The 23,975-nt window shown below is 41.2% G+C and overlaps 1 pseudogene; it reads left to right on the top strand.

Moving 5' to 3' along the window:
• LOC102187652 lies at nucleotides 19,141-19,748 on the top strand (annotated as a pseudogene).

The following is a 23,975-nucleotide window of genomic DNA, read 5'->3' as shown; positions in this document are numbered from 1 at the left end:
TAGGGCAATCTCCCAGTCTTTGCCTTTGCCTCCTGATTTAGAGGATAAAATAGTTATATTACATTGACAGTCAATATGAGAGTCAATATGAATATTGAATGAGAGTCAATATGCTCTGGGTGCCGCCCAGTGTTTAGGTCTCCACGAAAATCCAACACCCATAGAGAAGCAATAAGTTAATATAAGACCACTTTGCTCTCTAGGACCATACCCCCAGGTCACTTCAGTCATTAAATTATGCTAAGAAAAAGATCAAGTGGAGACACAAGCAACAAGATTCAATCCTGCAGTACTCAGACAGTTATGATTAACAAGGTGCCTTGACATTCTAGCTCACCCCCAACCACTAAGCGTCACCTTCTCTTAGAGCCAGTAAGTCTCTTCCTATCAAACAGCCATTGACAGCAGGGGAAAAAAGGCACTCATGGGTCAATGTAATATAACTATTTTATCCCACTCCTCATCAAAAAAGTTTTAAGACTGTTTCCCAAGATAAGAATGCTAATTACATTTTCTGTCTAAATGTCAAAAATCTACATAATCTTTGACCCAGCAATTCCATTTCTAAGAATGCATAATAAAGAAACTAAAGAATGCTAAAGAAACACTTGTATAGGAAGTATCAATATGTGCAAGAATATTTCCCACAGCACTGTATGTAGTGTCAAAAGACTGAAACAACCTAGGACACTCATAGAATGGAATACCATAAACAAGGCAAATCTAAACGGATCGACAGGAAACAGTTTCCAAGATACACTGTGAAGTTAAAGATACTTAGAACAGTATGCTATCATTTATGTAGCAAAAGAGAGACACAGAATATACAATATACGTACAAACAAAATCCAAAGGATATGCCAAAAACTGGTAATGCCCTCTCCAAGAGGAAGGAGTGGAGGAGCACAAACGAGGTCAGGCAAAAGGACCTCTCATGAATACCCACTGTATAAGGTTTCGCAATTTTAAAAAATTTTGCCAAGTAAATGTATTGTTTATTTTTTAAAAACATAAAGAACATGCAGATTTACTCAGTTTCCCAACAAACACCTCAGGAACCTTCTGTTTCTCAATGAACACCTCAGGGATAAATCAGTTCTCTCTGATAAGTGTCTGCAGTAGATAACCAGAGATCTGAAGCTGTCGGCGGACAGGCATATGTGGCCTTAAGCTTAACTCACTTCTACTTTGACTTGGTGTGCAAATAGCCATGCTCTGAAATTGTGATTTGAAAGTTTCTCCTGAATCCAAAGAAATTTAAAAATCTTCCTCAGCAGAGTGTTTCCTCACTCCCTGCTGCTGCTGCTGCTGCTGCTAAGTCGCTTCAGTCATGTCCGACTCTGTTTGACCCCATAGACGGCAGCCCACCAGGCTCCCCCGCCCCTGGGATTCTCCAGGCAAGAACACTGGAGTGGGTTGCCATTTCCTTCTCCAGTGCATGAAAGTGAAAAGTGAAAGTGAAGTTGCTCAGTCGTATCCAACCTAACCTGGGTTAAATGTCCCTCTTTCCTGTTCCCCCAAGGTATCTGCAGCTTACTATTATCATACCATGTTACCCTGAAAGCATTCATTCCCTGATACTACTCTTGCAACTTTTCTGCATGTTTTAAATTATATCAACATAAAAAGTTATATCCCCCAACACTTATTAGCTATCATAAATTCTGAATACTTAATTGACAATACTTCCAAGTGTTTTCTTAGCATTTACAAGAACTCTGAAGAACAATTTGGATAGCCCAAACCTGGTTTAAAAATTGCCAATAAGAAAGTGTAAAATACTGAGTATTAAAATACATACAATTTCAACTTTCTCCCCATGGTTAAAAAAAATTTGAATTTAAACTAATACTTATCTTATTAAACTCTCTTATAAAGAGCAAAGTCACCCAAAACCATTTCATTGATTTTAGAGCTGTATTCAATGTTGCAAAGGTCTCCCTAAAATTAATCTCAGTTTTGGAGAGGAATGTTTTTTGAACAGTCTTCTAATTCTTCTCCCCTTCTTCCACTCCTTTATATAGATAAAACTGGAGACAGCATTAAGTAGGAAAAGAAGTTTCATGGGGGCAACCAGAAAAGTATGCATGGAAACAGCTGATTAGATAAATGTGAACAGGAATATTTAGAGCTAACTGGCAAAGCCACCTCTTCTTCCTCTTGATGTTTCCTCAGCCAATGTTCAGTGTTCAACATGCTGGTGACAAAATGGAAACTGCTGAAACAGGCCTTAAAAGTCATACCCAAGTTGTTTATTAGAGAATAAAAAGGAGTTGTGACTTAAAAAAAGACACACACACACACAGAATTCCATTGGTTTTGAAGAAAATGTAAAGATTTCCAGATCCTTCTAAAATTCCTTTTCCTCTAAAGGTCTACTTTAAGGCTAAAATACTTGATAATCCTACTAAACCATTGTTTTTAGTATAGCTTCTATATCGTATAAGATGCTATTCGTGAAGGTGAGCTCCTGCCCTTGTATGATTAGGAGTCAACAAACTGAAATATTCTGTGTTTCAAACAGAGCTAACTGCTGTCTGAACTTATGAATTTTAATAAGGAATATTACTGGCCATGTTTTAGAATGAGAAATGATAGCTTCCTCTGTTTTTCCATTCCAGGTCAATAAAGAAGCATCAGTTTCTGAGTCTTTCCATCAAGATATTTATCTAATTGATTCTGAAACTCAATCTGCCCCCACTAGGGGTGATGAGAGAGAAACCATGTGAATTTCTAAATTATAATTGAGGATGGGAAGTTCAGGATTATTTTTAAAATTTGAATACAAAATAATCCCTGCTGGGGTCCAGCCCTGGTGGATCCAGGGTGATTTGAAGGTGGGGACGGAGTCAGTGTCCTTGGAAATAACTTATTTAATTACAGATAGAGAGGGATTAGAAAATTAGCAGAGAAAAAGAGGCTGAATAACTTTGTTCACATGGAATACCAATCACCACCTACGTAGGCCGCAGGCGTCTTCCCGTTCTCCTGAAGGAGAAGAGGCACTGAGGCCCTCCCAGTCCGATCTTAAAAGCCTAGGCAAAATTAATAGGCTTGGTGGGTACCCATGCACCAGATGGGAATTCGGCCAGAAAAACGGAGAGCAAGAAAGAAGCGACATGGGGGAATCAGTCTTCCCAGAAACTGATTCGATTTCTTTATTTTGGGGTTTGCTTATATACCTTTTGTTACACATAGGGATGAATACTGAGTCACGCGGGGGGGTCAGCAGTCCTGACCTTTATCAAAATCAGGTGCTTCACATAAATGTATAAAAAAAAGGTCTTAGGGGTTTTACATCATCTTCTGGCCATGAGACCTACTGACATTTTATGACCCTTTCTTTCTGATAACCAAAAAACTTATTTTTTCGAAGGGTGTTTTTACTTAAACCAGGCACCACCCTCCAAATAAAGTTACATTCCTATAGGATGAGGGTGTAGTGAGTTACAGTCAAGAAAGGAATTTATTTGACCCAAGGTTAACATGATTAATCTTAAAGGTTAATACTTATTTCTCCTATATGCTTAAAGGTTAATACTTATTTCTCCTATATGCTTAAAGATCAATACTTATTTCTCCTATATGCTAGTTATATTCATTATAAGGGCAGGGAACATGGAGATTTAGCAGCAAACATCAGCCCAACAAATGAAAATCCTTTCACCAATGTTCCCCTTAAGATCTATTTAGTCTTAAGATAGTGATAAAGTTACATTTTTACATAGCAAGGACACAGTAATTTATAACAAAGTACAGTGATCTATTACAAAAGAGAAATTCATTAACTCAAAAAGTCTAGTATTGCTAACCTTAAAAACTACTATATTTCCTTTTCTATATTCCAAATACATTGATTAATATATTTCCAGGTGCCTAAGGATATGGAGGCCTGGCAGCAATCATTGACTCAGCAATGAGAAAAGCCCTATGCTAATTAAGACTCTCAAAATACTCCAAAAGTCTCTGTGCTGTTTATGGTTGAGAGGTAGTAAACAATCATGTGTGTAGTGGCAGGAGTATGGATAATCCTGTCACACAAGCTAGTTTGTCAGCAGAGAGGTTTGACCTGAGACACCCTTGTCACACCCAGGGCAGGGAATTAGCAGCAATTATTGGCACAACAAATGAAAAAACCCTTCACCAATATAATTCCTAACCAACCCACTATACTGACAATTTCCAACTTCCCAAAGGAATTTGCCTTTAGTAAGTCTAAAACATCTCGTGCCTCTCAGGTTGGGAGGCTGTGAACAATCACATGTGGCCGGACGAACCTATACAGGCAGGCTAGATAACTTTCAGAGGAGGCCGTAAGCTGAAACACTCTTGTCATGCCCAGGAATTTTTATTGCCTTGGAGCTGCACATTTACTCCTTCTCCGAGAGAAACGGTTATGGGGGAGAGCCCCCCGTAAAGTCAGAGGTGTAGGTGAGAGCATAAAACAGACTCTGGTTTTGGGGTAGATGCTCGGGAACAGGGGTTTCCTGAGGCTTGATCACGCCTTTGCGTATGCCAAGCTTCCTTCCTCATGACCTTTGCCATGGGCGGAGTTCCTCACGCTGGCCCCTGGCAAATCCCATTTTTCTCTCATGAAAATGATATTGATATAAAATGACATAATGAAAAAAAGACAGTTTGGAGACAGATTACATCTACTTCTGACAAGCTTCCCTGGTGGCTCAGATGATAAAGAATCTGTCTGCAATGCAGGAGACCTGGGTTTGATCCCTGGATCAGGAAGATCCCCCTGGATAAGGGACTGTTTACCCACTCCAGTGTTCTTGCCTGGAGAATACAGGCAGAGGAGCCTGGTGGACTACAGTCCATGGGGTCTCAAAGGGTCAGAAACGACTGAGCAACTAACACTTTCACTGTCTGTCACCTGACAGAAGAACAAAGTGAGAAGCCCCTCTAGTGTTAGTTTAAGAAAAAAGCCTTGAAACTAACCCTCTCTACCCAAGTGGTTAATATTTCGGTAAGCTGAACATCACACAAGCACGCCCCATTCATAAACAGTGCTGCTACTGTACAAATGCTTAACTTGCTTCAGAGCCTCTCTCTCTCTCTCTCTCTCTCTCTCTCTCTCTCTCTCTCTCTGACACAGTGGCCACTGAGAGCGACCATGTCACTGACTTTTTATGTCATGGTAATAATCTCAAAATTGGAGACATCTCAATTAGTCAACTGGAGAACCATAATTTCAACTCAGCACCAAGTTTCCTGTTTCCACTTGACTTAGACTTTTGAAAATCTGTTTTAAGGTAGAAAGGAAAATCTGACATGCAGAACATCTAATGATTAAGAAAAAAGAGAAAGTGAAAATTTTAGGCAGCAAGAAGAGGAGAGAAGGGGTAAGATACAAGGAGGAAGGGTAAAGCTGAAAATAACATCAGCTGCCTTGGTGTCAAAGGCGATAACAGTGGGGAGAAATGTGGCCAAGCTGTCAAGAAGTACTGAGTTTTTAGATAAAAATAATCACTCATCAACCAGAGACTTCAGAACTAGAATGGCCCAATTAATACCCATTAAATAGGGCTCTTTACTTTCTCTGCTCAGCCCTCTGAGGCTTTGCCAGCTTCCAAACCTCCTTGCCTGCTTATATGTCAGGGCCACTCTCTTACTTTCAGAAATTATAGCTTGGTCTTTGTTCCTCACAGCTCTCACTGTAAGCTTCTCCTGATTTCCTCCCAACCCAAAGTTCACAGCAGTGTATTTCCCTTTGACAGCCCAACCTGGCTTCCTGTCCTGACACACCTATCTCTGAACACAACTCCAAGCTCTGTAAAAATTTCAAAGACTCCTTTACCCTGAAGTAAGAAATTCTATTAAACCAGTCTGTACACATTTCTTACTTCAGGAAAAAATGTTTTGCCCTTATACTTAAGTAGCTTTTCTCTCGCAAATGTGAGGAATGATTACCATTAGGTTACATTCAACTTATTTATTCCAGTGTCAGATACTGGCTGCCCCCAATGTAGACTGGCCTTAACAATTTTTAGTACATATGTTCCTCAAAGTTTCTTTGCTTAAAGCAAAGAAAAATTGTCTGTAATGGCAGACTATATACATATATAAGATTCTCTAGTGTGCGTGCAAGCATGCTAAGTCACTTCAGTCGTGTCCAACTCTTTGCCACCCCATGGACTGCAGCCTGCCAGGCTCCTCTGTCCATGGAATTCTCCAGGCAAGAGTACCGGAGGGTGTTGCCATCCCCTTCTCTAGGAGACCCTCCTAACCCAGGGATCAAATCTGCATCTCCTGCATTTCGGGTGGATTCTTTACCACCTGAGCCACCAGGGAATCAAGACTCATACATTCCTCCTTCTACCATTTGGAACCTGCTGAAATTTCAATAGTTAACTTTCAGCCTCCTTTTATTACCCAGGAATGTTATATATACTCTATCATTAGTGACAGATGAAACAAAAGAAAACTAAAATAACCCACACAAGATGACCTGCTAGCAATGAGAACAAAGACAAGACTGAGAACCCTAATTTCCCAGTGTAAGTCTTTACTGGGAACTGATCCTTATGCTAAAAAATGTAAGTTACTCTGTCCTTAAATTAAAAATGGAAGAGGAATTAGACAACAAATATATTTTTATCATTGGCCAACTCTTTTATATTCCATTCTGATGGTATTACAGTTTATAATTCATATTTATTGTTTTACTATGTCCACAATATTCCCAATGATACCTGTAGGGCTCTTCCTGTGTTTCCAGGGGCCAATAAACGTTAATTGTTCAGTACATGCTTGTTAAATTATCAAAAGACCAAATGGCATTGGATGGCTGAGACAGCAAGGGTCTAGTTCTTCTGACTCCTTATATTGTGCACATTCAAATGCACCCTAACCAGAGAGACTCCCATGATAAAGACGACAACAATAATAAGGCAAAAGGCTTCCCTTTCAGCTTTAAACACTCCACTCTTTGAAGATATCACTCCCGGTCTTCCTTATATAAACAGGATTCATAAAGACAAGGTCCTCCACTCAAACCAAGCCAGTATCCAACTTTCAACACTATGCAAGTCCTAAACTGTCTTTGCTGCTGCTAAGTCGATTCAGTCGTGTCCTACTCTGTTTGACCCCATAGACGGCAGCCCACCAGGCTCCCCTGTCCCTGGGATTCTCCAGGCAAGAACACTGGAGTGGGTTGCCATTTCCTTCTCCAATGCATGAAAGTGAAAAGTGAAAGTGAAGTCGCTCAGTCGTGTCCAACTCTTAGCAACCCCATGGACTGCAGCCCACCAGGCTCCTCCACCCATGGGGTTTTCTAGACAAGAGTACTGGAGTGGGGTGCCATTGCCTTCTCCTAAACTGTCTTTATCCAAAGCTAAATAACTAAGCTTATATCACGTGTGTGTGTGTACTCGAAGTCGCTCAGTTGTGTCACTCTTTGCAACCCCATGGACTATAGCCCACCAGGCTCCTCTGTTCAGGCAAGAATATTGGAGTGGGTTGCCTTTCCTCCTCCAGGGGATCTTCCAATCCAAAGATGGAACCTGAGTCTGCAGCGTCTCCTACACTGGCAGGTAGGTTCTTTATAACAAATTAGTTCTGAGAATCTCTCTGCAATGCATATGAGGTGTTTCAGAAAGGCTTGATGAAGTCCCTCCAGACCAGAACCTTTCCTTTGGGAACTTCTGCTGCAACTAGAAAATAAAATGGTTGGAGCCTCCTTTTCACATTCCAGGTCTGCTCTCAGGTGGGCAGATTCCCTGGGCTGTTATGTACTTACTTGCTGGCTACTTACTTAGTTCACAGTGTGGGGCTACCTCCTCCTTAAGCTGCTTCTTCATTGTGCAGGCTTGGTCTGACTTTTCCCAGTGCCGCTCCTGTCTCTTGCCTCTATATATGGAGACAAGTGCGCCTCCCCTCGGTTAGACAAGGCCACTTACCCTGCTCTGGGCAACACATTGTTAAACACACCACAGGGAATTTCAAGAAGCAAACCACACCCTTCAAAACATAATCAAATTTCATATCTGACCTGTCGTGAAAAGGAAAGCATCATATATCTTTGGGCGCTTCCAAGGAGGCTCATAGTAAAGAATTTGCCGATCAATGCAGGAGACAGGAGATTTGGTTCAGTCCCTGGGTTGGGAAGATCCCCTGGAGGAGGAAATGGCAAACCACTCCAGTATTCTTGCCTGGAGAATTGCATAGACAGTGGATCCTGGTGGGCCACTGTCCATATGGCCGCAAAGAGTTAGACATGACTGAGCAACTGAGCATGCACGTGCATATTTGCCACTCCAGGATATTAGCAAACAGTTAATAACATTTAAAAACTTTTATTACAAAATTTCATCTCTGTCTCATTTTGCAGGTGCAAGAGGCCCAGAACAGCCGTAGCACCACAAGATAAAGACGATCCCTTCCTTCCAGGACCAGAAGCCATCTCCTTACAACTGACCTATCTCTTCATCCTTGTTCTACAGCAGACAAGTTCCCTAAGGCAGCACTGCCTTAGATTGGGTTGGGCTCAGTTTGCCCCCCTTCATGGAAAAATAAAAGAAGAAATATGAAATCACCTAAGAACTAACCTGTTGCAGGAAAACTCCCTGTTGTAGTTTAGGACTCCCAAAATAGGAATTCACTTTACAAGGAGACTCTGTCATAGTATTCCTGTGGCCTTTACTCAGGAACTGCTCCCAACATACACACTCCAATCTTGCCTGCTAGGTCCCCAATGCACTTACAGTAACATTAACGGAATTTTTATTATGTGTCAAGTACCATATTTAGGACATTATAAACAAGAATTGCTCTTCACAATAAATTTGTGAGGCAAGGACTATAATCTTTATTTTGCATATTAGGAACCTGAGTTTGAGGGAGGTTAAGTAATTAGTTACTTAAGGAGGATAATTAATTAAAGTTAATTAATCTAACAGCATGTTAGTGGTAGAGTCAGGCTTTGAATAAAAATTTGTTAGATCCAAAAGCCAGCACCCCAACTACCATATCACAGTGCCTCATCTTACACGCCTAAAACAGTTTCCTGCCATTCAAATCTCTAGCTCAGAAATAATTTCTCTTATAAAATCCTATTTGTGTAAGTTCACTGGACATTTCACATTATCATAATAGCCAACTGATTTCTAAATAGATGTTAATATGTATCTGTATCATGTGTGGTTTTATTTAAATAGGAGGCTTTTTCTTCCATGCTCACTTCCCATCCACTCTCCCAGTATTCTTTTTCACGCTTTTTTTCCCCCCTGAACAACTCCTTGAAATTAACTCCTCCATGCATGCCTACTCAGAAGTTCAGTACTGTCTGACTCTTTGCAACCCCAAGGACTATAGCAGGCCAGACTCCTCACTCAGTCCATGGGATTTTCCAGGCAAGAATATTGGACTGGATTGCCATTTCCTCCTGCAGAGGATCTTCAAGACCCAGGGATCAAACTCAAGATCCCAAGACCCCCAAGATCGAACAAGAACCACATCTCCTGTGTCTCCTGCATTGACAGGCAGATTCTTTACCATTGAGCCACCCAGGAAGCCCCCTCCTAAGTCTCTCACCCCTCCCTTTCTGTTGGAGGACAGAGGGAACAAAACATACCCATCAAACTGAGATGGCATCTTGAGACAGGAAAGCAAGACAGGCAGTTCCATATAATCATGTTTCTATTTATTATATGGTAACTTACTCACAGGGTGGGATTGGGTGAACAATGATCCAGAAGACTTCAAAACTACATTCCACAACTGTCCATTGAGACAATTTTATTGTTAAACTAAGGTATGGGGGTAGGTGCTCAAAACAGGACCTGTATTCCTAAGTCAAGAATTATGAATGGGTAACTAGTCTCATGGGAATACATCAGCAAAGGCTGTCATTGAGGATCAACAGAGCATAGAGGCTACCTGATCCTAATGATTTTTAAACTACACCTATTAACTACAAAGCACTTGACCACAGAGAAGTGAGTAAGAGCACAGTACAGTCCTGGATTGGGTCAGGGTAAAGACAAGAGGAACTTGGGCGTGATGGTGTCAGTTATGCTAATAGTTATACACATTTCTTACCTGGAAAAAAACCTTATTATTATTGTTGTTTTCTTAAATTGTTATTATTATTAGTTCCATTAAAACCCCTCCTCTGTTGGAGCATTTGCTGACCCCCTCCTCCAGGCAGCATCAGCCCTATATCCTGCCTGGTACACAAGCACTTCTTGCTCTGCTCTAACACCAACTCATTCTGAATGCATTTATTGAAAATCAATTACCTACCAGGCAGAAGATGGGTGGAACAGACACAATACAAAGAATATAAACACAGCCCCTTAGTGGGTTAATGTTTTATGCTTTCTTCTCCCACAAAAATATGAGCTTCTCAAAAGAGGAAATTATCTTTGTACATCTGGTGTTAACAAAGTCCAGATATATAAGAGGTGTTCCATAACTATGTATAATCCCATTGTTTCAATATGGTATGGCTCAAGCAGTGAAGACTAATAACTAGGTTATATCTGTTTATATTTATGTATCTATTTCCAAAACTGAGTCTTTGTATGTTTGTTCAGTTGCTAAGTCATATCAGATTCTTTGCAACCCAATGGACTGTAGCCCACCCGACTCCTCTGTCTATGAATTTCCCAGGAAAGAATACTAGAATAGGTTGCCATTTCTTCCTCCAGGGGATCTTCCCAACCGAGGGACTGAAACTGAGTCTTGTGATATCTTTATCTATCCTTAAGTATTCCTCCTTGTGATTATGCTGGAATGTACTAGAAGTATCCCCTGTGAGAATAAAGGACTTATTACCCCTGTTTCAAGTGGGAATGCTGTTGGCCTCAGGCATGACCTCTTATGCCTCTCTTAGGCAGCCCACATCAAATAACTGATCTAGGTGGGAAGATGAAGATTCGCCCCTCTTTCCCCAACTAGGGACAGCTCTTAGGTCGGCTCAACCTGTATCCTACATCACAGTTCAACTCCTGTGCAGACTGCTTCCTTCCCTTCCTTTATCTCAAGATTACCTCCAAATAACTGACTGCCTCCATCTTGAAGTTGGTTTCCCTTTTCACTACTTACTGCATCCAGAAATTAATGTATCTGAAAAAATGATCTGCACTCCTCTACATCTCCAACACTCTTTTTTCCATCCTTTTGTGACTCCCCCTCCCCATAGAAATTACGTTCTCATTAGCTAAATGAGATCATCGCCAAGTAGAGTCAGAAAACCCACTAACTCTTCAACTCTCTCCATCTTTGGAATGTGATACCATTCCTCTCACACCGCTTTCTTTGGCTTCCATTACGCTGTGCTGTTTGAGTCATTCTGTTTGAATTGTTCTCTCTCCTACCTTCACTGGGACTTTCTTCCTCCTACTCCTCATATGAAGGCATTGCTTAGGTTCACTCCTTCATCCTCTTCTAACTTTAAACAACCTGTCTGCAGTTTCAGTGTAATAACACTGAGGACCCAATCAGCATTAGAGACATTCATGGGGCAGTGAGAGTAAAAACGGCCTCTTAAGGGTAAAACAGACCTGGATTCCAGGTCAAGCCAACTGAGAAACTGTGGGTAAATCATCAAATCTTGTCATTTCTTTACCTGAACTGAGTCTGACACCAGCCTCACAAGGATGCTCCCTGTATTTCCGCTCCCCCAATGCACCGCTGTTCCCTTCTCCTCCCTGTCTGTTCACATGCCGTGCCTCTGTTACAGCGTTTGGGCTCTGCCCAGCCTCCATCTAGCTGATTCCTACTTACCACCGATGTCTCACTTTGCCTTTATAAAAAATAACTGTTTATTTATTTTATTTTTGGCTATGCTGGGTCTTCTTTGCTGCACAGGCTTTTCTCTAGTGGCAGAGCTCAGGGACTTCTCTCCAGTTGCAGTGAGCAGGCTTCTTATTGTGACGGCTTCCCTTGTTGCAGAGCATGGGCTCCAGAGCACATGGGCTCTGTAGTTGCAGCTCCCCAGATCTAGAGCACAGGCTCAACAGTTGTGGCTTATGGGCTTAGTTACTCCATGGTATGTGGGATCTATCCAGATCAGGGGTCAAACCCGTGTCCCCTGCATTGGCAGGTGGATTCTTATCCACTGTACCAGCAGGGAACTCCCTGATGTCTCACTTCAGATGTTCCTTCCTCTGGGGAGGACATCCCCGGTGGTCCAGTGGTGAAAGTTAAGTCACCAGTCGCCCTGGTAGTGAAAGTAAAGTCTAATGCTAAAAAAACACAATATTGCCTAGGAACCTGGAATGTTAGGTCCATGTATCCAGGTAAATTGGACATGATCAAGCAAGAGATGTTAAGAGGCTTCTCAGGAGGCACTAATGGTAAAAAAAAAACCTGCCAGACAATGCAGGAGACATAAGAGATGCAGGTTCGTTGCCTGGGTTGGAAAGATCCCCTAACTAGGAAATGATCTCACACTTTATATCCAAGCAAGTATTCTTGATCCATTCAGTATTCTTGCATAGAAAATCCCATGGACAGAGGAGCCTGGCAGGCTACAGTCCATAGGGTCCCAAAGTGTTGGACAAGACTAACGCGACTTAGCAGGCATGCAAGCAGAAGACAACAGTGAACATCAACATTTTAGGAATCAGTGAACTAAAATGGACAGGAATGGGCGAACTTAATTCACATGGCCATTATATCTACTATTGTGGACAGGAATCCCTTAGAATAAATGGAGTAACCCTCATAGTCAACAAGAGCCTGAAATGCAGTACTTGCGTGCAATCTCAAAAACGACAGAATGCTCTCAGTTCACTTCCAAGGCAAACCATTCAATATCATAGTAATCTAAGTCTATGCTCCAACCACTAATGCTGAAGAGGCTGAAGGTGAAAGATTCTATAAAGACCTTCTAAAACTAACACAAAAAAAGATGTCCTAACCAAGGACCCCATCCAAGCCACAGGGCCCTAGTAGTGATAGCACTGAGTGCTAACCACTGGATCATCAGGAAATTCCCTTGTTTTGGTTTTAGATTACCTGTGATAGAAACCCAATTCAGACTATGCTCAAAGGGAAGTGAATCACACATAACACAATGGTATAATGAGTTTGGACAGGGCTTCATCTCGGAACTCAGATAATATCAACCAAGCCACTGTCCACTTATCTCTTTCTTTCTAACTCCCTCTTGCTCTGGGCTCTACTTCAGTCCCAGTGTGGTTTATCCCCAGACAGGTTCTGCCTGCATGGTGGGACAGTGGCCACCACCTGCTCCGGGCTGGTGGAATCCTCACCACTAGCAAATAGATTATCTTTTCCCTTATTGTTCCAGCAAAAATCTCAGGAGGGCTCTGTCTGACACATGGCTTGTGTTATGAGTCAAGTCTCAAACCAAAAATAGCGGTCAAGGGTGCCTAGGACACAAGCTGACCATTGGAGTTAGAGGGTGAGTCACTCAGAGTAAAAAGAGGTTGGGAGGAGTCTTCTCAAGAGGTAGGGTCAGAGATTCAGAATGACCAAGTTTCCAAAGCTGAAGAGGTTAGTTGAGAAAGACATCTCAGTCTCTTCTATTTAATGTCACCAAACAACATTAGAATGAGGACACACAAACACATATGTTTGTTTCACTTATTTCATTCATATAATACAGTATTGAGGATCTACTCTGTGCCAGATACTATTCTCGACACTGGAAAATAGCAGTGGTTAAGACATACAGGGACTTCCTTGGCATACCAGTGGTTATGACTTTGTCTTCCGAATGTAGGCTGTGTGGGTTCAATCCCTGGTTGAGGAGCTAAGATCCCACATGCCATATGGCCAAAAACCAAAACATAAAACAGAAGCAAAAGGAGAAAACTGAAAGCATATCAAATATCTTCTTCACCACAGTGGTATGAAACTAGATATTAATTTCAAGAAGACTGGAAAATTTACAGCTATAGAGAGCTTAAAAAAACATGCTGTTGAACAATCAAAGAGTCAGTTAAGAAATCAAAAGAGAAATTGAAAGATACCTTGAGAAAAATAAAAAAAGAAATACGAACAAAGCTAGTGGAGGTGATGGCATTCCAGTTGAGCTATTTCAAATCCTGAAAGATGATACTGTGAAAGTGCTGCACTCAATATGCCAGCAAATTTGGAAAACTCAGCAGTGGCCACAGGACTGGAAAAGGTCAGTTTTCATTCCAATCCCAAAGAAAGGCAATGCCAAAGAATGCTCAAACTACCACACAATTGCACTCATCTCACACGCTAGTAAAGTAATGCTCGAAATTCTCCAAGCCAGGCTTCAGCAGAACATGAACCATGAACTTGCAGATTTCAAGCTGGTTTTAGAAAAGGCAGAGGAACCAGAGATCAAATTGCCAACATCCACTGGATCATGGAAAAAGCAAGAGAGTCCCAGAAAAACATCTATTTCTGCTTTATTGACTATGCCAAAGCCTTTGACTGTGTGGATCACAATAAACTGTGAAAAATTCTGAAAGAGATGGGATTACCAGACCATCTGACCTGCCTCTTGAGAAACCTGTATGCAGGTCAGGAAGCAACAGTTTGAACTGGACATGGAACAACAGACTGGTTCCAAATAGGAAAAGGAGTACGTCAACGCCGTATATTGTCACCTTGCTTATTTAACTTACATGCAGAATACATCATGAGAAACGCTGGGCTGGATGAAGCACAAGCTGGAATCAAGACTGCCAGGAGAAATATCAATAACCTCAGATATGCAGATGACACCACTCTTACGGCAGAAAATGAAGAGGAACTAAAGAGTCTCTTGATGAAAGTGAAAGAGGAGAGTGAAAAAGTTGACTTAAAGCTCAATATTTAGAAAACTAAGATCATGGCATCCGTTCCCATCACTTCATGGCAAATAGATGGGAAATCAATGGAAACAGTGGCTGACTTTATTTTCGGGGGCTCCAAAATAACTGCAGATGGTGATTGCACTCATGAAATTAAAAGACGCTTACTCCTTGGAAGGAAAATTATGACCAACCTAGATAGCATATTAAAAAGCAGAGACATCACTTTGCCAACAAAGGTCCATCTAGTCAAGGCTATGGTTTTTCCAGTGGTCATGTATGGATGTGAGAGTTGGACTATAAAGAAAGCTGAGCGCCGAAGAATTGATGCTTTTGAACTGTGGTGTTGGAGAAGACTCTTGGGAATCCCTTGGACTGCAAGGAGATCCAACCAGTCCATCCTAAAGGAGACCAGTGTCGGGTGTTCATTGGAAGGACTGATGTTGAAGCTGAAACTCCCATACTTTGGCCACCTGATATGAAGAGCTGACTCTTTTGAAAAGACCCCGATGCTGGGAAAGATTGAGGGCGGGAGGAAAAGGGGAGGACAGAGGATGTGTTTGTTGGATGGCATCATCGACTCAATGGACATGAGTTTGGGTAAACTCCAGGAGCTGGTGATGGACAGGGAGGCCTGGCATGCTGCGGTTCATGGGGTCGCAAAGAGTTAACAACTTAGTGACTGAACTGAACTGAGCATACCAAAACTTATGGGATGCAGCAAAAGCAATACTAAGAGACAAGTTCAAAACAATAGATGCCTGCCACAAGGAACAAGAAAAAGTTCAAATAGCCTAATTTTATACCTCAAGAAACTAAAAAAAAGAACAAATAAAGCACAAGATTAGTAGAATGAAGGAAATAACAAAGATCAGAGTGGCAATAAATAAAACAGAGCCTAAAAAGACAGTAGAAAAGGTCAATGAAACTAAATATTGGCTTTTTAAAAAGATCTAATAGACAAATCTTTAGCTAGGCTCATCAAGAAAAAAAGAGATGACTCAAATGAATAAAATCAGAAATGTAGAGAGGAGACTCTACAGTTGATACCACAGAAATACAAAGAATCGCTAAGTGACTACTATGAACCAACAAATTGGTTAACATAGAAGAAATGAATAAATTCCTAGAAACATACCACCTACCAAGACTGAATCATGAATAGAAAATCTGAAGAGATAGATTACTAGTAAGGAGATTAAACCAGTTAGGAACAATCTTCCAACAAACAAAAGTCTAGGACTAGAGGATTTCACTAGAGAATTCTATAAAATATATAAAGTATTAGTACCAATCATTCTCATACTCTTCCAAGGAACAGAAGAGGAAGAAACACTTTCAAATTCATTTTACAAGGACAGCATTATTCTGATACCAAAACCAGACAAAGACGCCACAAGAATTTCTGCATTTCTTAGCATACCATTAAAAAGACAAGCCATGGAGTAGGAAAACATATTTGCAAATCACATATTTGATAATGACTTGCAAAGAATTCTCAACACTCAATAAGAAAATAACCCTATTTTTAAATGTTCAGGGAATGCTCGGATGGTCCAGTGGTTAGGGTGCCACACTTCCACTCCAGGGGGCGCAGGTTCAATCCTTGGTTGGGGAACTAAGATCCTAAGTGCCACGCAGCATAGCCAAAAACAATAATAATAATAAGTAAAATATTCAAAAGATTTGAACAGATACTGCAAATAAGATACATGGATGGCAAATGAGCCCATTAAAAGATGCTTGATATCATTAATCACCCGGGAGATGCAGATTAAAACTACAATGAGGGACCACTAGACATTTTTTAGGATGGCTAAGATTAAAAGGATGATCACACCAACTGTAGGTAAGGATGTGGAGCAACTCAATCTCTCATACACTGCTGCTGGTACAACCACTTTGGAAAACAGTTTGGCATTTTCTTTAACAGATAAACATGTACCTACTATGTGACTTACACATTCTACTCATAGGAATTTATCCAGGAGAAAGCATATGTACATATATAAGACTTGTACACTAATGTTCACAGTAGCTTAGTTTTTTTTAAGTATATTTATCTATTTGACTGCATTGAGTCTTAATGCGGCACACAGGATCTTTGTTGTGTCATGCAGGATCTTTTGTTGCAACACAATGGATCTTTCCTTGAGGTTCATGGACTCTTTAGTTTTGACTAGTGGGTTTCAGGCTCAGTAGTTGTGGCATGGGGACTTAGTCGCTCCCCAGAAGCTTAGTTGCCTGACCAAAGATCAAACCTGATTCCACTGCATTGCAAGGCGGACTCTTACCCACTGGACCACCAGGAAAGTCCCCATAGTAGCGTCATTTGCAACAGCCAAAAACTGTTAACAACCCAAATGTCCATCAACAGGTGAGTGGATAAACCAATTGTTATAGATCCATACAAAGGAATACTATTCAGCAGGAAAATCAACGGATGAATGCAACAATATGGATGACTCTCAATTATGCTAAATGAAAGAAGCCAGACCAAAAAAAGTAGATATTGTATGATTCCATTAACATTAAATTATGGGAAATGCAAACTAATCTCTAGCAACAGAAAACAGATCAGTGGTAGCCCAGGAGCAGGGAGGATAGGAAAGAGGTATCACCAAGAGGCAAGAGGTATTTGGGGGAGGTGATAGGTATATTCATTACTTTGACCAAAGCAATGATTTCATGGGTGTGTACATGCATGAAAACTTAACCAAACTAGACAGCTTAAATGTGTGTAGTTTATTGTATGTCACGTCTACCTCAAGAAAGCTGTTAAGATGGAATATATATTTATAAAATATGTGTGGGTATAACAAATAAAAATGGCTTACCTGGTGGCTCGGTCTGTGAAGAATCTGCCTGCAAAGCTGGAGACCCTGGTTCCATCCCAGGGTAAGGAAGATCCTCTGGAGAAGGAAATGGCAACCCACTGCAGCATTCTTGCTTGTTAAATCCCATAGACAGAGGAGCCTGGTGGACTATAATCCTTGGGGTCACAAGAAACAGACACAAATTAGCAACTAAACTATGGTAGCAAATAATGAAACAACAGAACATTCTTTGTATCCATCACCTGATTTAAAAAGTAAATATCATTTTTGAAAATTTCTATGTTCCCCAACCACCCTAAAACCCAGGCTTTCTTATTTAAAACATATGTATGTCTGGAAACATTTTTTGATGTAAATAAGCTCAGTAATGTAGTACATGCATGTATATGTGTGCTAAGTTGCTTCAATAGTGTCTTACTGTTTGTGACCCTATGGACTATAGCCTGCCAGGCTTCTCTGCCCATGTGATTCTCCAGGCAAGAATACTGGAATGGGATCTTCCTGACCCTGGGAAAGAACCCGCATCTCTTACCTTTTATTGCACTGGCAGGCAGGTTCTTTACCCCTAGCAACCTGGGAAGCCCCAGTAATGAAGTGGTTTGGCACAGTTTGAAGGTGAAATTTGCCCTTTAAAAGATGGGGGGCCCAAAACAGTGATTTAAAAATACTCCCATTTTTGGATTATAATAATAATAATAATCTCGGCAGACAGCCTCTGCCGAGAATGCAAAAGGGAAAAGTCTTGCTAACTGTGACCAGACAGGCACATGCTCTCATTTCTTTTTTAAAAAATCGAGACATAGAGGGGCAAGATGAAACGGATGTAGGAGGGGGCATGTAGTAATAACTAGGCTTTGGCATTGGCTTGCTGGTGTGGGTTTTAGCCAGGCTTCACCTACAGATCGTTTTCTTAGGAGAGGTCACTGGAAAACAGGCAAGCTGTGAGTACACTCTGCATTTAAAATTGCAGCAGTTGTCTCCAAGCAGGAATGCTGCTGCTGCTGCTGCTAAGTCACTTCAGTCGTGTCCAACTCTGTGCGACCCCATAGAAGAAGGCAGCCCACTAGGCTCCTCTGTCCCTGGGATTCTCCAGGCAAGAGCACTGGAGTGGGTTGCCATTTCCTTCTCCAATGCATGAAAGTGAAAAGTGAAAGTGAAGTCGCTCAGTCGTGTCCGACTCTTAGCAACCCCATGGACTGCAACCTACCAGGCTCCTCCGTCCATGGGATTTTCCAGGCAAGAGTACTGGAGTGGGGTGCCATCGCCTTCTCCCCAAGCAGGAATAGGGGGGTTGTAATCAGCTTTCCTTCTAAGGAAAAGCTGGGAACCTTCTCATTTCACTTCATGAAAAATAAGCCATGAGGCAACTTCTGCCAAACATCTATTAATCGGATAAAACAGGTCTCTTGCCCAAGATCTGACTTCAGCTGTGTATTTCCAGCACAGCCAGTTCTTTCCTCTGCAGCTGATTGACTCTGGAGTGTGGCCAGAAACCTACTTCCTGCAATTAAAGGAGTCAGATCTCTAACCATTGACCTGTTTTCTGACTGATGGCACTTACCATTGTTATCCTCCAGCTGGCCGTCTGCATCCTGGCATTTCCCATGTACCTGCTGCACTTTCTGGACTTGTGGAACTGGATAGGCAAACAGTGGTTCCCCTACTTCCTGGCGAGGTTCACTGTGATGTACAACAAACAGATGGCAAGCAAGAAGCAGGAGCTCTTCAGCAACCTGTGGGAGTTCACAGGCCCCTCTGGGAAACTCTCCCTGTTGGAGCTGGGCTGTGGCACCAGGGCCAACTTCAAGTTCTACCCCTCTAGATGCCAGGTGACTTGTGTTGATCCCAACCCCAGCTTCTCAGCTTTGAGAAGTTCTTGATCAAGAGCATTGCCCAAAACCCACACCTGCAGTTTGAGTGCTTCATAGTGGCTGCCGGGGAGAACATGCAGCAGGTGGCCACAGGCTCCATGGATGTGGTAGTCTGCACCCTGATGCTCTGCTTGGTGAAGAACCAGGAGCAGATCCTCCAGGAAGTGTGCCGAGTGCTAAGGCCGATGAGTATGGACTGAGAAGGGCTGCTTAGTAGCAACCACCATCACCAAGGGCAGTCCTCTCAATATCAGTAGATAAAACACCCTAACATAAAAGTAAAGCTACTAGAAAAGATACTGTTGAATTTTTTAAGAAAAAAATCTTAGAGTGCAGAAGAAGCTTTAAAGAAATAGACTGATAATACATAAATAAATAAAATTTTAGAATTCCTTCAGGGAAAAGAAATAAGACTATAAACAAACTTAAAGTACAAAAAAATTATAAAAATATTTGCTAAGGATGATAGACAATGGGTTAACTTCCTTCATATTAAAAGACATTACAAATCAACAATAGGATTCTTCAATCAATTGTTTTTAAAAAGAGAAAAAGAAGCAAATTACTGGAACAGAAATATAAAGATAGCCAATATGTGATTTAAATGCTTAGTCTTTCAATTGAAGAACAAATTAAAGCAAGATATTTTATAATGGAATCTTAAAAATAAAACTAACAAATGAATATAACAAAACAGAAACAAATTCACAGATATAGAGAATAAGCTAGTGATTACCAGTTGGGAGAGGGGAGAGGGGAGGAGCAAGACAAGGGTAGGGGATGACGAGACACAAGCTACTATGTATAAAATAAATAAGCAACAAGGATATATCCTACAGCACAGGTAAATATAGCCATTATTTTATAATAACTTTAAATGGAGTTTAAAGTTGCTCAACAGGGCCCAAATCTTTGCAATCCCATGGGCTGCAAGACGCGAGGCTTCTCTGTCCTTTACCATCTCCCGGAGCTTGCTCAAACTCATGTCCATTGAATCAGTGATGCCATCCCACCATCTCATCCCCTGTCGTCCCCTTCTCCTTCAATCTTTCCCAGCATCAGGGTCTTTACTAATAAGTCAGCTATTCACATCAGCTGGGTAAAGTTTTGGAGTTTCAGCTTCAGCGTCAATCCTTCCAATGTATATTCATGGTTGATTTCCTTTAGGATTGACTAGTTTGATCACCTTGCAGTCCAAGGGACTCTCAAGAGTCTTCTCCAACACCACAGTTCAAAACCATCATTTCTTTGGTGTTCAGCCTTCTTTATGGTCCAACTCTCCCATCCATACATGACTACTGGAAAAACCATAGCTTTAACTAGACAGACCTTTGTTGGCAAAGTAATGTCTCTGCTTTTTAATATGTGATCTAGGTTGGTCATAGCTGCTCTTCCAAGGAGCAACCATCTTTTAATTTTGTGGCTGCAGTCACCATCTGCAGTGATTTTGGAGTCCAAGAGAATAAAGTCTGTCACTGTTTTCATTGTTTCCCCATCTATTTGCCATGAAGTGATGGGACCAGATGTCATGATCTTAGTTTTCTGAAGGTTGAGTTTTAAGCCAGATGTTTTACTCTCCTCTTTCACCTTCATCAAGAGGCTTTTTAGCTCGTCTTTGCTTTCTGCCATAATGGTGGTATTATCTGCATATCTGAGGTTATTGATATTTCTCCTGGCAATCTTGATTCCAGCTTGTGCTTTATCTACTTGGTATTTCTCATGATGTAATCTGCATATAAGTTAAATAAGCAGGGTGACAATATACAGCCTTGACGTACACCTTTCCCAATTTCGAACCGGTCCATTTTTCCATGTCCAGTTCTAACTGTTGCTTCTTGACCTGCATACAGATTTCTCACAAGGCAGGTAAGGTGGTTCTGGTACTCCCATCTCTTTAAGAATTTTCCACAGTTTGTTGTGATCCACACAGTCAAAGGCTTTAGCATAGTCAATAAAGCAGAAGTTTTTCTGAGGAATTCTTTTGCTTTTTCCACAGTGCAATTCAATTCAGTTCAGTTCAGTCACTCAGTCGTGTCCAACTCTTTACGACCCCATGAATCGCAGCATGCCAGGCCTCCCTGTCCATCACCAACTCCCGGAGTTCATTCAGACTCACGTCCACCTAGTCCGTGATGCCATCCAGCCATCTCATCCTGGGTCGTCCCCTTCTCCTCCTGCCCCCAATCCCTCCCAGCATCAGTGCAATAGATGTTGGCAATTTAATCTCTAGTTCCTCTGCCTTTTCTAAATCCAGCTTGAACATCTGGAAGTTCTTGGTTAATGTACTATTGAAGCCTTGTGGAGAATTTTCAACATTACTTTGCTAGCATGTGAAATAAGTGCAATTGTTTGGTAGCTTGAATACTCTTTGGCCTTGTCCTTCTTTGGGACTGGAATGAAAACTGACCTTTTCCAGTCCTGGCCACTGCTGAGTTTTCCAAATTTGCTGGCATATTGACTGCAGCGCTTTCACAGCATCATCTTTTAGGATTTAAAATAGCTCTACTGGAATTCCATCACCTCCACTAGCTTTGTCATGAAGCTTCCTAAGGCCCACTTGACTTTGCACTCCAAGATGTCTGGCTCTAGGTGAGTGAGTGATCACACCATCATGGTTATCTGGGTCATGAAGATCTTTTTTGTATAGTTCTTCTGTGTATTCTTACCACTTCTTCTTAATATCTTTTGCTTCTGTTAGGCCCATACCATTTCTGTCCTTTATTGTGCCCATCTTTGCATGAAATGTTCCCTTGGTATCTCTAATTTTCTTGAAGATGAGAGAGTTAATTCTTAGGTAGGTTGATGAGGAGTCCAGGGCCCTCAAGGAGGAGAAAGCAACAAAGTTTTTTGTCTACATTCCTTCATCTTAGTCACATAAGACTTTTTTTTTCTTTAAGCATACAGCTAATTATTACACAACAAAACAACTTATCTTGACTCAAGGGTTTGTTTTTCCTTAAACTCTGTACTAATGATTACATAACAACATTATATCTTGCTGGAAGACATATTTCTCCTTTTTAAGAACCTTCTGACTAATCCTGTTTTATCTTAAAATGTTTGTTTGTTTGGGTCTGATAAGACCGTTCTCTTGTTAACAACCATTTGAAAAGGTATATAAGGCCTTAATAAGACTAGTGGGGCCCTCTCTGCCCGCTTCTGATGTCTGTGTTAGAAGCTTTCTCTACCCCTTTTTCACTGTAATAAAACTTTTGCCAGGAAGCTCTGAGTGACTAAAGCTGAGTCTCTGAATCTGAAGCAAAATTCTCTCCATCGGAGATCAGGAACCCGACACCATTCACCATTCACCATAGGCTATCAAAGAGATCTCTAGTCTTTCCTGTTCTATTATTTTCCTCTATTTCTTTGCACTGTTCACTTAAGAAGATTTTCTTTTCTCTCCTTGCTATTCTTTTAAACTCTGCATTCAAATGGGTATAGTTTTCTTTTCTCCTTTGCCTTTAGCTTCTCTTCTTTTCTCAGCTACTTATAAGTCCCCTTCAGACAGCCATTTTTCCTTTTGCATTTCAAAAACCACTTTTTGTACAATGATCACCACTTCCTGTACAATGTCATGAACCTGCATCCACAGCTCTTCACTCTGTCAGATCTAATCCCTTGAATCTATTTGTCATTTCCACTGTATAAGCAAAAGGGATTTGATTTAGGTCATACCTGAATGGCCTAGTGGTTGTCCCTATTTTCTTCAATGTAAGTCTGAATTTTGCAATAAGGAGTTCATGATCTGAGCCACAGTCAGCACCTGGTCTTATTTTTGCTAACTGTATAGAGCTTCTCCATCTTTGGCTGCAAAGAATATAACCAATCTGATTTCTGTATGGACCATCTGGTGATGTCCATGTGTAGAGTCACCTTGTCTTGTCAGAAGAGGGTGTTTGCTATGACCAGTGCATTCTCTTGACAAAACTCTGTTAGCCTTTGCCCTGCTTCATTTCATCCTTCAAGGCCAAACTTGCCTGTTACTCCAGGTATCTCTTGACTTCCTACTTTTGCATTCCAGTCCCCTATTATGAAAAGGACATCTTTTTATGGTGTTTGTTCTAGCTAGAAGGTCTTGTAGGTCTTCCTAGAACTGTTCAACTTCACCTTCTTTGGCATTAGTGATTGGGACATAGACTTGGATTATTGTGATATTTAATGGCTTGTCTTGGAAACAGAGATCATTTTGTTGTTCTGAGATTGTATCCAAGTACTGCATTTTGGACTCTTGTTGACTATGAGGGCTACTCATTTTCTTTTTAGGGATTCTTATCCACAGTAGTAAATAAAATGGTCATCTGAACTAAATTCACCCATTCCTGTGCATTTTAGTTCACTGATTCCTAAAATGTCGATGTTCACCCTTACCATCTCCTGTTTGAGCACTTCCAATTTACCTTGATTCATGGACCTAAGATTCCAGGTTCTTATGCAATATTGTTCTTTACAGCATCAGACTTTACTTTTACCACCAGACATATCCACAGCTGGGCATCGCTTCCGCTTTGGCGCAG

The sequence above is a fragment of the Capra hircus genome, chromosome 5 (genome assembly GCF_001704415.2).
Source record: "Capra hircus breed San Clemente chromosome 5, ASM170441v1, whole genome shotgun sequence".
Taxonomy (NCBI): Eukaryota; Metazoa; Chordata; class Mammalia; order Artiodactyla; family Bovidae; genus Capra; species Capra hircus.
This window is presented reverse-complemented; position numbering and strand designations above follow the sequence as displayed.